The 12,276-nt window shown below is 35.2% G+C and overlaps 2 long non-coding RNA genes across 5 annotated transcripts in view; one reads left to right on the plus strand and one right to left on the minus strand.

The window, feature by feature from the left end:
- Window positions 1-12,276, plus strand: part of LOC119238453 (uncharacterized) — a 444,593-nt gene that overhangs the window by 177,004 nt on the left and 255,313 nt on the right. For both annotated transcript variants that reach the window (XR_008553776.1, XR_008553777.1), the window contains exon 3: window positions 5,225-5,301. This is a non-coding gene — a long non-coding RNA (uncharacterized LOC119238453). The remainder of the gene's footprint in view (window positions 1-5,224; window positions 5,302-12,276) is intronic.
- Window positions 1-12,276, minus strand: part of LOC119238454 (uncharacterized) — a 34,200-nt gene that overhangs the window by 12,188 nt on the left and 9,736 nt on the right. The window lies entirely within an intron of this gene.

The following is a 12,276-nucleotide window of genomic DNA, read 5'->3' on the forward strand; positions in this document are numbered from 1 at the left end:
ATTTTCATGTTCATTGCAGCATTGTTCACAATAGCCAACAGGTGGAAACAGCTTAAATGTCTCTTGATGGATAAAAGTTAAATAAAACATAGTAAGTACATATATAGAATATTATTCAGTTGCAGAAAAGAAGAATGAAACTTGAGGACATCATACTAAATGAATTATAAGTCAGTCACAGAAGGAAAAATATTGCATGATTCCACTTACATGAAATCTCTAAAGTAGTCAACAAAGTAGAAAATAGAATGGTGATTGACAAGAGCTTGGAGGGAGAACATGGGGAATTATACTTTAATGGGTATAGTATTTCAGTTACACAAGTTGAAAGAGTCCTAGAGATCTGTATAACATTGTACTTATTGTTGATAATATTATAATATACACTTAAACATTTATTAAGAGGTAGTCTCATGTGATGTATTCTTTTACAATAAAAATATTTTACATTTTCTGTGTAGACAATTGGAAAAATTGCTAAAAATCTAGAAATGTTCAGCACTCAGATTACTTCCTAAGTGATTTTAAGTTCCTCCTCTATTTTTTCTTTTTTTTTAATTTTATTTTTGTATTCCCCATACAATTGCAACCCCCTTATTTTGAGTCCAATCCCTCCTTTCCATGCCTCCCCCCCATAGTGTGTCTCTGATTCACAGTTGTTTGTTGATTTTAATTTTTTCTTTCTTATAGTTATTCTTTTTCCTGGTTCCTTATTTAGGTTTTCTGGATTCCTGCTATGAATGAGACCATCCGGTATTTTTCTTTTTCTTTCTGGCTTATTTCGCTGAGCGTGATCCTTTCCAGCTCCATCCATGTTGCTGGAAAAAAGGGAAAATTGTAGATAATTGTAGGTATTGCTAGGATGGTTTAGGCAAGAAAGATGATATGCAACTCAGACCAGATATGCTAAAAAAGGCTTAGACCCTATACCAAAAGATCAGTTAATTGATGTACATATTTATTTTTATTAAAATGTTTTAGGATAAGTGTAATTTCTTTTTATGATAAAGGTGAGCATTAATTTATTATTTATTTTTACTTTTCAAATTTAAATTTATTTATTTATATCTATTTTATATCATTGTTCATTTCTGTACAATATTTGCTTTTTCCTCTCAGGTGTAGTCCCCATAAATTTTTTTTCTTAATGATTTTCTGATTTCTTAATGATTTCAATCAATCATTTAACTATAGATCCTGTAACTAAGTTATTTGAGCTATCAGAAATTTTCACTTATAATGCATAAATGATTATTGTGGATAAGTAGAGAATAGGCTTGATGTTTTGGTTACTTCCACTATAATCAAGTTGTTCATTCAGTTCAGTATTTCTTGGGGACATGCTTTATGTTAGGTATCATGGCAGATATTACCTGGTGTGGAAGACAGGAAATTTGGTCCAAGACTTAGGTTCAAAGTATGGCTTTGTAATATCTATCTCCTGAAGTAGACTAAAAGGTTTACTAGTAGGCTACCTGGCTCATCGTAGGTGCTCAATCAATATCAGTTTTCCCAAATTTATTATTGCATTGAATCACCATGACAACTTGACAGATGGATAAAGTTAGATGCAAAAGAAATCATCCCATATACCTCTAGGTTCTTTCCTGGCTGAAAAAATAATCACAAAAGTATCAGTTGGGTTAGTTAAGGAAAAGCAACCAATTTAATAACATACTCATGGGGAATTTACATTGTAAATTTAAAGAATAATGTTATGGGCCAGGAATATTTGTCCTGCATTTTGGGACCTGGAGTGTCAAGGTCAAAGAGGGGGAATGAAAAAAAGGGTGATCTCATCCTTATTCTGAGAATAAAGTTCTTAGAGAGAACATGTTTATTGATAAACTTAGAACTGGAGGAGACCCCAAACTATTCTTCTAGGTCATAAAATGCAGGAGAGTGATTGCTCCTTTGATTAGGAAAAGGACAGAAACTTAGGATGTGATGATCTCTATTTAGGGAAGGGCAGAAAGCTTAGGTAACAGAAGCTTCTTTTAGGTTTTGGGTCTTCTATGCTTTCAATTAAAAAGTTTTCATTTTTGACATAATGGTAATAAACCTCCTAAGGCTCATAAGACCTTGATTGACCACTAGTTTCCAAACCAATGCAACTAGAGGCCTTTTCTGGGGCTTTTGAGAAAAGTGTATCTGACCATTTTGGGAGTCTAATACCACAATACTATTATACTCATTTTATAATTATACAGGTAGTAATTTGGAGAGCCTGTATTTACCTACTTCTATCTAAAGCCCGTAATCTTTCCACTTTAGGACACCTGTTTCATTATAATCTAATTTTGAACAGGATTCGATTCTGAATAATTTATCCAGGTTGAGTTGCAAAGGCACCAATAACTGAATGAATTGATATAATTGCTGAATGAACTGGACAGAATTGCTTATTGGCATCCATTTATAAATTGGAGAATAGCTACCAGATGCATTAGTTTAAATTTCATTAATGTTTATGATTAACTTCTTTTTTTGGCAGGGGCAGGTTCGAGGTGGGCCGTAATCATTCAGGTTGTCTAGCTGCTTCTTAGGTTTGCTTCTTTTATTTAGACATTTTGATTTTAAGAAGCAGTCATAAAAAGTAATTTAATTAGTAATCTAAAAGAAATCTCACTTCCCACCAGTGAGATTTAGAATTCTTCATTTCTGTCCATTCTGACTTCAAGAGAACTCTTGCTCTGGGATTTGAAGAAACATTAAAGGCCTAGTGTCAGGACAAAGTATCATTATTATTGTTAGTGCCAAGTGGCACCAGGTACCTCAAACTATTAAGGGATTCATGTTCCAAAAGGGATTTTGCCATACGCCATATAAAGGCAAAGGTAGTAGACTCTTAGTGTGATAGATTTTTAATACAATTTGTATGCATAGAGAGAAAGGAGAATAAAGAAAATTCCTAATAACAGTTCCTCACCCCAAAATACCCCAAATTACCTATCTTTTTGTGGGCAAATTCCTAGCCCGACAGAGTTGACCTGAAGCAGGACTGCTTATGCCCAAAAGCTTACCATAAATCTAAGTCACCTTCTGGTAGGGAACATCTGGAAATGGTAAGGCAGGTCCCAGAAAGATGGGACAACAGTAGAAAAATAAAATGCAAAATCAAAGTACCAATCAAAATAACAGCTGCCATTGCCTCTGCCAAAACCAGGAACAGCCTTTCCACATGTCTCTCCGGCACATGTCTCTTTCAGATGTCTGTACACATCTCTCCACATGTCTTCTTCCAAGTCCACCCCAGTCCCTGTGTACAAGTCAAATTCAGAAAAGTAGAGAGTCCCCAGAGCCATGTCCACGTGACATAGCTTTTCCTGGTCACTCAGCTTCATCCATAGTCTGCAGTAGCTCCCCCACTCTGGAAGTCCAGTTTATGGCACACTGGAACCTACACTCCAAGGCAGTGGCATGCAAGTGGGAGAGGGGAAATGGTACTTCCCTTTCAAGGAGGTGTGTTGGCAACATTATTAGTGTCGTAATTCTGCTTTTCCAATTTCAGGATAGGCATCATGACTAGAGAGATTAGAAACAGAAGAGCAAGTGAACGATGTCCTTTTCTTTCAACTTTTCACTTTACAGTGTGCTTCCCAAGCAATGAGAGGATGACTTCTTTGTGCTGATGTTTATTCTAAAAGTTGACTTAAATGATTTGTCATGATTAAATGTTTACTACGATCACCAAATTTAGTTCTTCTATCACTTTTCTCACTGTACCACAAAGGTTATTTTCCTGGTGATCCTTTCTGCATCATATATTTCTTAAGCTTCTGAGAGTTCATTCTATGATTTATGACCAAGGAAACCTCAAGGCTGTAATTATCTCCTGAAGTTATCTTTTCCTGTTTTGACTTCCTCCTTGCATTTATTATGGCATAGATTATAATTTGTAGTATATTATTTTTGCATATTCCTTGGAATTAAATTTGTAATCTTCTTTCTCAAAAATAGCTTGAGGTTTGATGAATTTCAAGATATATCATTAATTACTATTTAAGGATGCAAGTCACAAGCAAATTACAAATTTAATGTAATAAGCCATATTTCATTGTGTGTGAAAGGCATTTTACATCAAACTGACCCATACCTTGAAGTATACCCCCTTGTCATAAAATCAACAAAACCTTCCCTGGAGACAGATAATCCTTTCTCTTTTGTTTTATTTTCGGCTCTCATGGCCAAGTCCTTCTTTAAGTACCCTAACAAGGAAGAATAATGAAGCACCATTCCATTTTAATGCTAATTTAAGAATATACAATTTTTGAGGGTCTTCTCTGTTTTAGGCATTTTACTTATTATTTAGAAATTCTTATTATTTAGAAAGTGAACATCTTCACTTCAGAAATGATAGAATTAAAGCTTAATATGGTTAAGTAACTTGTAAAGACCACTAAAAGGCAGAAAAGGAACATGAATCAAAGAGCATCTCAAGCTCATGTGTAAGCTCTTCCACTATGAAGATGCCCTTGACCCCAGCACTCACCCTCACCCTACTGAAATAAGTATGACTTCTGATAAAGATGGTGGGAATAATTTTAATGATTGATTTACGTTCTGTCTTATTCTAGAGTGTATTTAAGGTAGGCATGAAATACAATCATGTTCCCTACTATGGTGCAAAAAAATGGGTTTTGGATTATATAGTCTCAGTATAAGTCCCAGGACTCCTACTTGATAGCTATGAGAAACCTGTTTCCTTGTTAATAAAATGAAATGATTCTTCCTAATTCCTAGTGCTTTTGTGAGAATTGTAGGAAGCAGTATGTGAAGTTTCTAGCACAGTGGCTGGTACAAAGTAAAGATAAAAAATATATATTAGTTCTCTTTTTCATTCTACCATATTCTTCGACCCTGTTTTCTTTTCTTTAGATGATAGACCTATTTGAAAGCAGAATAGTTCTATTATTCCTTAGTGACAGTTACTGTCAAGTTTAATCATTATTTTCCCCACATGGGGACAATTATAAGTCCCTCTCCAAGCTTTAGGAAGGGATTTCGGTGACCATATCATTCCTGCCACATAGGAGAGCCATATATCCTGGTCAGAATAAAGCTTGAGCATTGATATTTTTAGGGTTATTTACTGCATCTTGATGCACACTAAGATACAGATTGACGTTATAAGATTATTGAATTTGGACATTAATAGCAACTCAACAATTTGTATGCATCTGTAACATATATTTATTTGTTTGTTTGCTTGTTTACTTTACAGAGCATTTATTAAGCACCCGCTATTTGCCAGGACTACACCAAGCATCTGTATGACTATAAGGAATGATTATAAGGCAGGTAAGATTGTTGCTTATCAGAAAGTGCTAATTTTGATGTAGAGGGTGCATACAGAGAGATAAGTTCATACTTATAACTCAAAATGATATGTGATATAGTGAGTTATACTAAAAGTTCTAAGAGTGCAAGGAGAATGTTTTACACATTTGTAACACTAAACTCTTCCCTCCATCTCAAAAGTTAATAATAAAGGCAAATAGAATGTTTGTGTTGAGAAAATAAACACTATCTATAATTAATATCTGCGTAGTAAAATATTTATGAGAAATAACTTCATTGAATTTTTTCAAACATTCTTCACACCTCTCCTCTTTTTTAAGGAAAATATAAATACAGAGAAATTGGGACGCTTATTAAATCTGTCTTTGCTAAATGATCCCACTTTATAGAAAAATACAGTGATTTTTCATTTCTCAAAGAAAATCATATCAACAGGCATGCAAACCTAAGATGAATTAATAATATTTGGGTACTGTTTAATTTCTGCAATTATTGTTGTCTAACATCTCATACATAAATTTAGCTTCACCTTTTTCTGTCTCTTATTTTTTATCTTACTTATTAATCTATAATAAAACAAGTTGCATGGAAAGAAGGAATATTCTAAAGTGTTTTTCAAAGAATGAACATCATTAGCTAGATGTTTTTAAGATTAAGAAATTTTAGAGTTACAATAATGCACCTAGTTTTGGTTTAGAATTCATAATGAGAGAATTAGCTGGAAGTTTTCAAAATGCACTTGAGAAATCTTTTTTATCTCATGGATGATGAAGAAAGTATCAAGTAATTAATGAATGATAAACCAATATATGAGTGGGACAGTGACACTCGCTGTGAATAAAACTTTCGAGATGGGAAGTCAGAACATAAAAAAGCATATTATGAATATGATGAAACACCAAAGGAGAACAGGAAACAAATAGACAAGGTTCAAAGAAACTCTCAGCAATTGGTATGACACAGTGCTTCCTTCATACGCTCATTTTGATGTTTAGTCTTCATCAGGAGTGTTGAATATAATTGACTTTTGCTCAGAGCACCTTATATGACATGGTTCAAATGAAGACTCTGATGCCAGTCAAAGAGGATGTCAAGAAAACCTTGTTAAAAATACTCATTTACTTGTTAACAGAGTTTTTCTGTACACTTTTTTATGCTGCCTTCTAGGATTCATTTTTATTTATTTCCTCCTAAGGTTCCATATCTTTTTTGACAGTCTTCTCATTCATGTTGCCCAGGAATGAAAGAGCCTGGGGTTTCCTGACATTGGTGCTTTTAAGATATGCTCTATTCTTCAGTTTTGAGCAAAAGTCAAAGGAAAAGATAATATATGAGTACAGGGATACCTGAAGCCTCACAAAGAATCTCCCTCTTTCTAGAGAGAGAGAATACCTCCTCCTCATTAGTAATAAAAGCCCAGAAGCCACAAGCTGACATCAGTCCCTGCAAACCCTGGTTCCTTCTAGCCGTCAAAGTATACAATAGTCCCGTAGTATCTGAAAGCCTGGAAACATTACATACCCAATAATAACCCATTTTTTGGTCACCATTTTGTTCTAACATGTTGCACAGAATGTGTTCATATAGTCAAATATACCAAACAATTATATTCCTACATAGAACGTTATAAAATGCTATATGTAGATTAATTTGCAGATCTTATGAAAATTAGATAATGACTAGCACTGACTGTATTCAAGGGTGGTACTAAGAGTTTCTCTTGTGTTATTTCATTTAAACTTCACAGCAACAGTATAATGACATACTATAACAGAGGAAATTGTGGCTTATAAAGAAATAGTCAAATGTTTGGGTAGACAGATACCAAAAGACTCACAGGCATTGAACTCATGTTCAAATTACAAGATAAAATTCATGCATAGAAAGCAAAAAAGCATTAGCTAATAAGCTAAAATACCTGTTTATCCTTTTACAGCAGGCATAAGTCTATATGATTTTTTTTTTAAGATTTATTTATTCATACATACAAGAACTGGGGTACAGGCCAGAGGTGCAGGGGTGTGAGAGGATTCACCAGAGATAGAGTGGGGAACAGAACAGGCAAACCTGCTGAAATACACTGCTGAAGGGAGCAGCGGGCAAGACACGAGAGGTCTGCTGTGCCATGTGGGTAGCTTCCTGGCCAGCCAGGAATTGAACTTGTGCTGCAGAGGCTGTGCTTAACCCCTTGCTCCACCAGGGAGGCCCTATGTGTTGTTTCTTATGATGATTTGTGTGTGATCATGTTTGATAGTCAGTATATTCATGCAAGGCTCTATATCTTATTAAAATATTTTTTAAAACTCCTACATCTTGATAAAAACCTGACCATCTGGCTTCTCACCTAGGCTACCTAGGGAATAGCAATGAAAGGGTTAATGCTCAGGTTTCCTGAAACATGCTTTAGTTTTGAGTAGTTGATGCCTAAGCTGGGGCACTGGCTCCTGCAAACCACCAGTGACTCCCACAGAGGCCTACAGGTTGACTCTTCTGTGGCTGTGGGAACTTCAATCTCCATGGGAATTTGAGGGAGCCTGGGAGAGGCAGAAGAATCTGAAAGTCTGGGTTGGGACGGACCAGGGTTGGGTGCTGTGATGCAATCTGATTGTGAAACCTGAAAAAAAATACTATTAATAAAATGAAGTATTCCTCATTTGAATGTAATAAGATTCTCAATCACATTTATAATTGGATCAATGGGAAAAAGAACTGCCCTCCAAATGTAAACATGAAATTTAAGGTAAAACAGTAAAAAAAATTTCAACATATCAACAAGGTAATTGTTCTATGTTAAACAGATCATAAAATAAAGTTATTACAAGTGAAAATAGATTATGGTGTCAGAAACTCTGCCACTTCTAGTGAAGAGATTAAAATCCCTAAAATTTTGATGATTCATCAATTTTTAAATCAATATTAATTCAGCGATAGGGGTGTCCTTGTTCCAAACTTAATAAAATGGGTAAATATCTTAAATTCAGGAAAGTTCTGACAATCCATTAGCCGGAACATCAGTTCCAGCCAATGCTGCTGTATACCTGCCCCATTCATTTTAGGGCATGGGTGGGTAGTGAGGTACTTACGCTAGGAGAGAAGAAATGACAAGGATTGAAAACAAAATATTAGCACAGACTTCCCAAATCCTGGGTAGTTGATCTATAGAATAAATTTGTAACAATTTATGCATTCTTTGACTCTGAAATTCGATGGTGGCTTTCTGCCATGTTTGAGCTGGCTTTATAAGGAACTTGACAATGTGTTGAAAAGAGGTTTGCTGAGTTATTTGTATCCTTGTCTTTCCCCCCTTCCAGTAGCAAGTAAGTTCTTAAGGGTGGAGATAGCTTTGGCATTTAAGTATCCATTGGATGAATTTGAATTTATAGCATTGTCTCTAAGAAAACGGCATTTTATTAATTTTTAGGTTTTTTTTTCCTCAAATTCTAGTGATATGCCAAACATTTACGTAATTGTATTGTTTTGGGAGTCAACTTCTTACCTCCACAGGTGCATTTTTCACTCACCTACCACCAAAACTCCAGTGCCAATGCCCTGTGACTGCTCCTCCCCTACCCTTTTTTCCTTCCCCCACCCCACCTCCCCCTTAACCAGTATTTTTGAATCAGTAGACCAAGTAAAGTAAGTGTACTGCTTTCCCTAATGTGGCTGGGCATGATCCTAGTTGTTGAGGGTCTGTGCAGAAATGGCAAAATGGAGGAAAGACAGATTCATTCCCTCTCTTCCTGACTGCTTGATCAGGGACATCAATATTCTACTGCTTTCAAAGTGCTCCCATTTCTCAGACTTTCAGACTTATCAATAGATTAGAATAAGCATCCTGTTCTTAGGCTTTTGAAGTACACCACTTGTTTTCTTGGGTCTCCGGTTTATAGATGAGAGATATGTATCATTTCTTCCTGGTCTATTGAATGAATACCTCAAAATAAATCTATTGATCTCTTTCTTTTCCTCTCTTTATCTCTACATAGATAGGTAGGAAAGTAGGTAGGTACACACACACACACACACACAGAGACCCACACACACAGGTTCAGTTTTTTGTTTATTTTAGAGAATAATGATTAACCTAGTAATGAATCTAAGTATAAGGACCGGAGGCTTAATTGGTTTCTTTCTTTCTTTTTTTTTTTTTAAATAGAGGCATGTTTTTATTTATTTATTTATTTGTTTGTTTTGTTTATACATGCACTGGGTAGTGTCAGAAGCGCGGGAGGGTGAGAGAATTCACCAGAGCCAGAGCGGGGAGCAGAGCAGGCAGAAGGACCGAAGTTCACTGCTGAGGGGAGCAGCGGGTGGCAAGAGAGGTCTGCGCGCCATGTGGGACCCTCCTCCAGTGGCCGGGGAGCAGCCGGGGATTGAACTGGTGCTGTAGAGGCCACGGGCAGCTTCGCAACCCAGCGCTCAACCGCTGCACCACCGGGGAGGCCCTTAATTGGTTTCTTAAGGGTAACTACAAATAAATGGCAGTCAGAACATGACATGACATATTCCCTATCCTCTAGAAAATTGTGTTTTAAGCTCAAGCAGCTGAGTTGAAAGCAGCATCCTGAGAAACTATCTTTAGGTAAATGGTTATTACTTGAAAGTATTACCATCTTTAACCAAGTGCTTCTTTACATCAAACATCTCTTAGGTATCTTGAATGAATTTTAATTGTTTAAAAAAAATTGTACAATGAATTCACAACCTAGTTACTCCTGAAACTTAAATTTCATTGTACTTTTCTCTTCAAAGGACCTAACAAAGAATTCCTGGACCCAGTCAATAATTCTTGTGAACACAGTCCTCTAAAATATAAGAACTGTTAATACTGTAATTCACAGTAGAGCTTTGCAATCTTTAATGTAATAAAATGCAACCAAAAACTCATATGACTGGAAGAATATTGCTGTCTAGTGTTGAAATGGATCATTTAAAAAATTGGAACTAAGTGTTGAACAGGGAAATCCACAATAAAAATGGCAGTAGTAAAGGGAAAAAGCAGCTTTCATAAAGAATGTCAACATTTCCTCTCATATGGATGCTTCTGCTAAAATATGTTAATCTGATCACTTTGACTTACTTGTTTTGTTTAATATTTACGAAAGGCCAATTGTGTAGTTTTACATCTTGCAGTAGGCATTCCATGGATTTTTAGTATAATTCCTCACCATAAAAGATGAAGAAAAAAATAACCTGATTAATGATTGTGGTCAGGTATATGAGTGCTATAGAAATGAGACAAGAAGGTAATACAGTTCTTTTGTAAAGTACAAGTAGAGTTTCAAAAGGTAGCTATGAATCTTATTTTACACATGGAGTAATTTTTTATTTTATACATTTTTTTTATTTTATACATGCCTGATATGTATGTAACAGACCTCATTTTGCTTTAAGATTTCTAGGTATTTCAGACATTTCTTTGAATTAAAGCACATTATTAGGTAGTTGTTGTGTTTCATTCAAATAAAACAGTTTTCCTGAACTAATCTTGGGGATTAATCTGAGAAACAGTCACATGAAGTTCTCTGCTGCTTGCTGTAAAGATGGTGAAGAGCCAAGTGACCTTTAAAAATGCAAATGTGAGAAATTTTTTTTTTCAGATTTCAGCTTCATTCATTCATTTTGGAAATAGTTACTCTATCTAGAAATAGCTCAACTTTTTCTGAGCAGTTAGTTTGTTTTTATTTCATGGAGATTACAGATTATTTTTCTGATTGCATTTCCTTTTTTTGCATAGACTTGTAGGAAGCTCAGAACCAAATCTGACAAGGATAGAAGACCTCATGGTACACATTTTATTTTTTAGAATATTCTAAGCTTAACCCCTATTGCTTTCATTTTGCTGTATGCAGACAGATATTTGGAGAGCATGCAATATGAGCCAGGTACTCAACTTTGGGTTGCCTTTTCTTTCTCCAATTTCTATATTTAATACAGATAAAACTTTTATATTTTATGCACTTTTCTAAGATGTCAGATATAGAATACTAGGTCTTACAGATACAGATTGCAGCCATAAGACCACACTTCTTCAAAATAGAGAATTAACTCGCCTCATTTCCTGGCAAGAAAGATGATTTTCTATAAATTCCAATCACATCATATGGTTTGGTGCAAAATGTACTATCTATATGCATGAAACTAATTGCTTAATAGCCCTACTAACATATGCTTTCTGAAAAAAAAAATGTACACACACACATACACAAATGTAATTGGTGGAATCCTTTGCTTAAAGGTCTTTAGAGCCTTAGCAGAAAGTTGTAAGCAAACCAACAAATGTGCGCACAAAATTATTCATTTATTCTACCCTTTGAGTCAAGTTCAAGTCAGGAAGTACATTTTGTCTCAGAAAGATACTTGACAATTTATTTTATTTTTTTTTTTTTTTTTTTTTTTTATAAATTTTATTGTTATATTCCCCATACAATTGCCGCCCCCCATTCTGACCCCAATCCCTCCCCTCCCGCCCCCGCCCCCCTAAAAGTGTCTCTGGTTCATAGTTTTTTGTTGATTTTGATTTTCACTTTCTTATAGTTTTTCATTTTCCTGGTCCATTATTTAAGTTTTCTAGATTCCTGCTATGAGTGAGACCATCCGGTATTTTTCTTTTTCTTTTTGGCTTATTTCGCTGAGCATGATCCCTTCCAGCGCCATCCATGTTGCAGCAAATTGCATGTGTTTATCTTTTTTGAATGCTGAGTAATATTCCATGGTATATATGTACCACATCTTCTTGATCCAGTCATCTATTTTTGGGCATTTGGGTTGTTTCCAAAGCTTAGCTATTGTAAACAGTGCTGCTATAAACATAGGGGTGCAGGTGTTCTTTGGAATTGATGTTTCTTTGACAATTTATTTTAAAAGCAATCTCCTCCGTTGAACAAATATGAAATGAGTAAAGTTTTTCTTGGAGGATACCAAAATGTACACCTTTCTGTGTTTTAAAACTGATAACCAGCACAACAGGGTCCG

The sequence above is a fragment of the Talpa occidentalis genome, unplaced genomic scaffold (assembly GCF_014898055.3).
Source record: "Talpa occidentalis isolate TD23 unplaced genomic scaffold, MPIMG_talOcc4v2.1 talOcc4.11, whole genome shotgun sequence".
NCBI classification, from domain to species: Eukaryota; Metazoa; Chordata; class Mammalia; order Eulipotyphla; family Talpidae; genus Talpa; species Talpa occidentalis.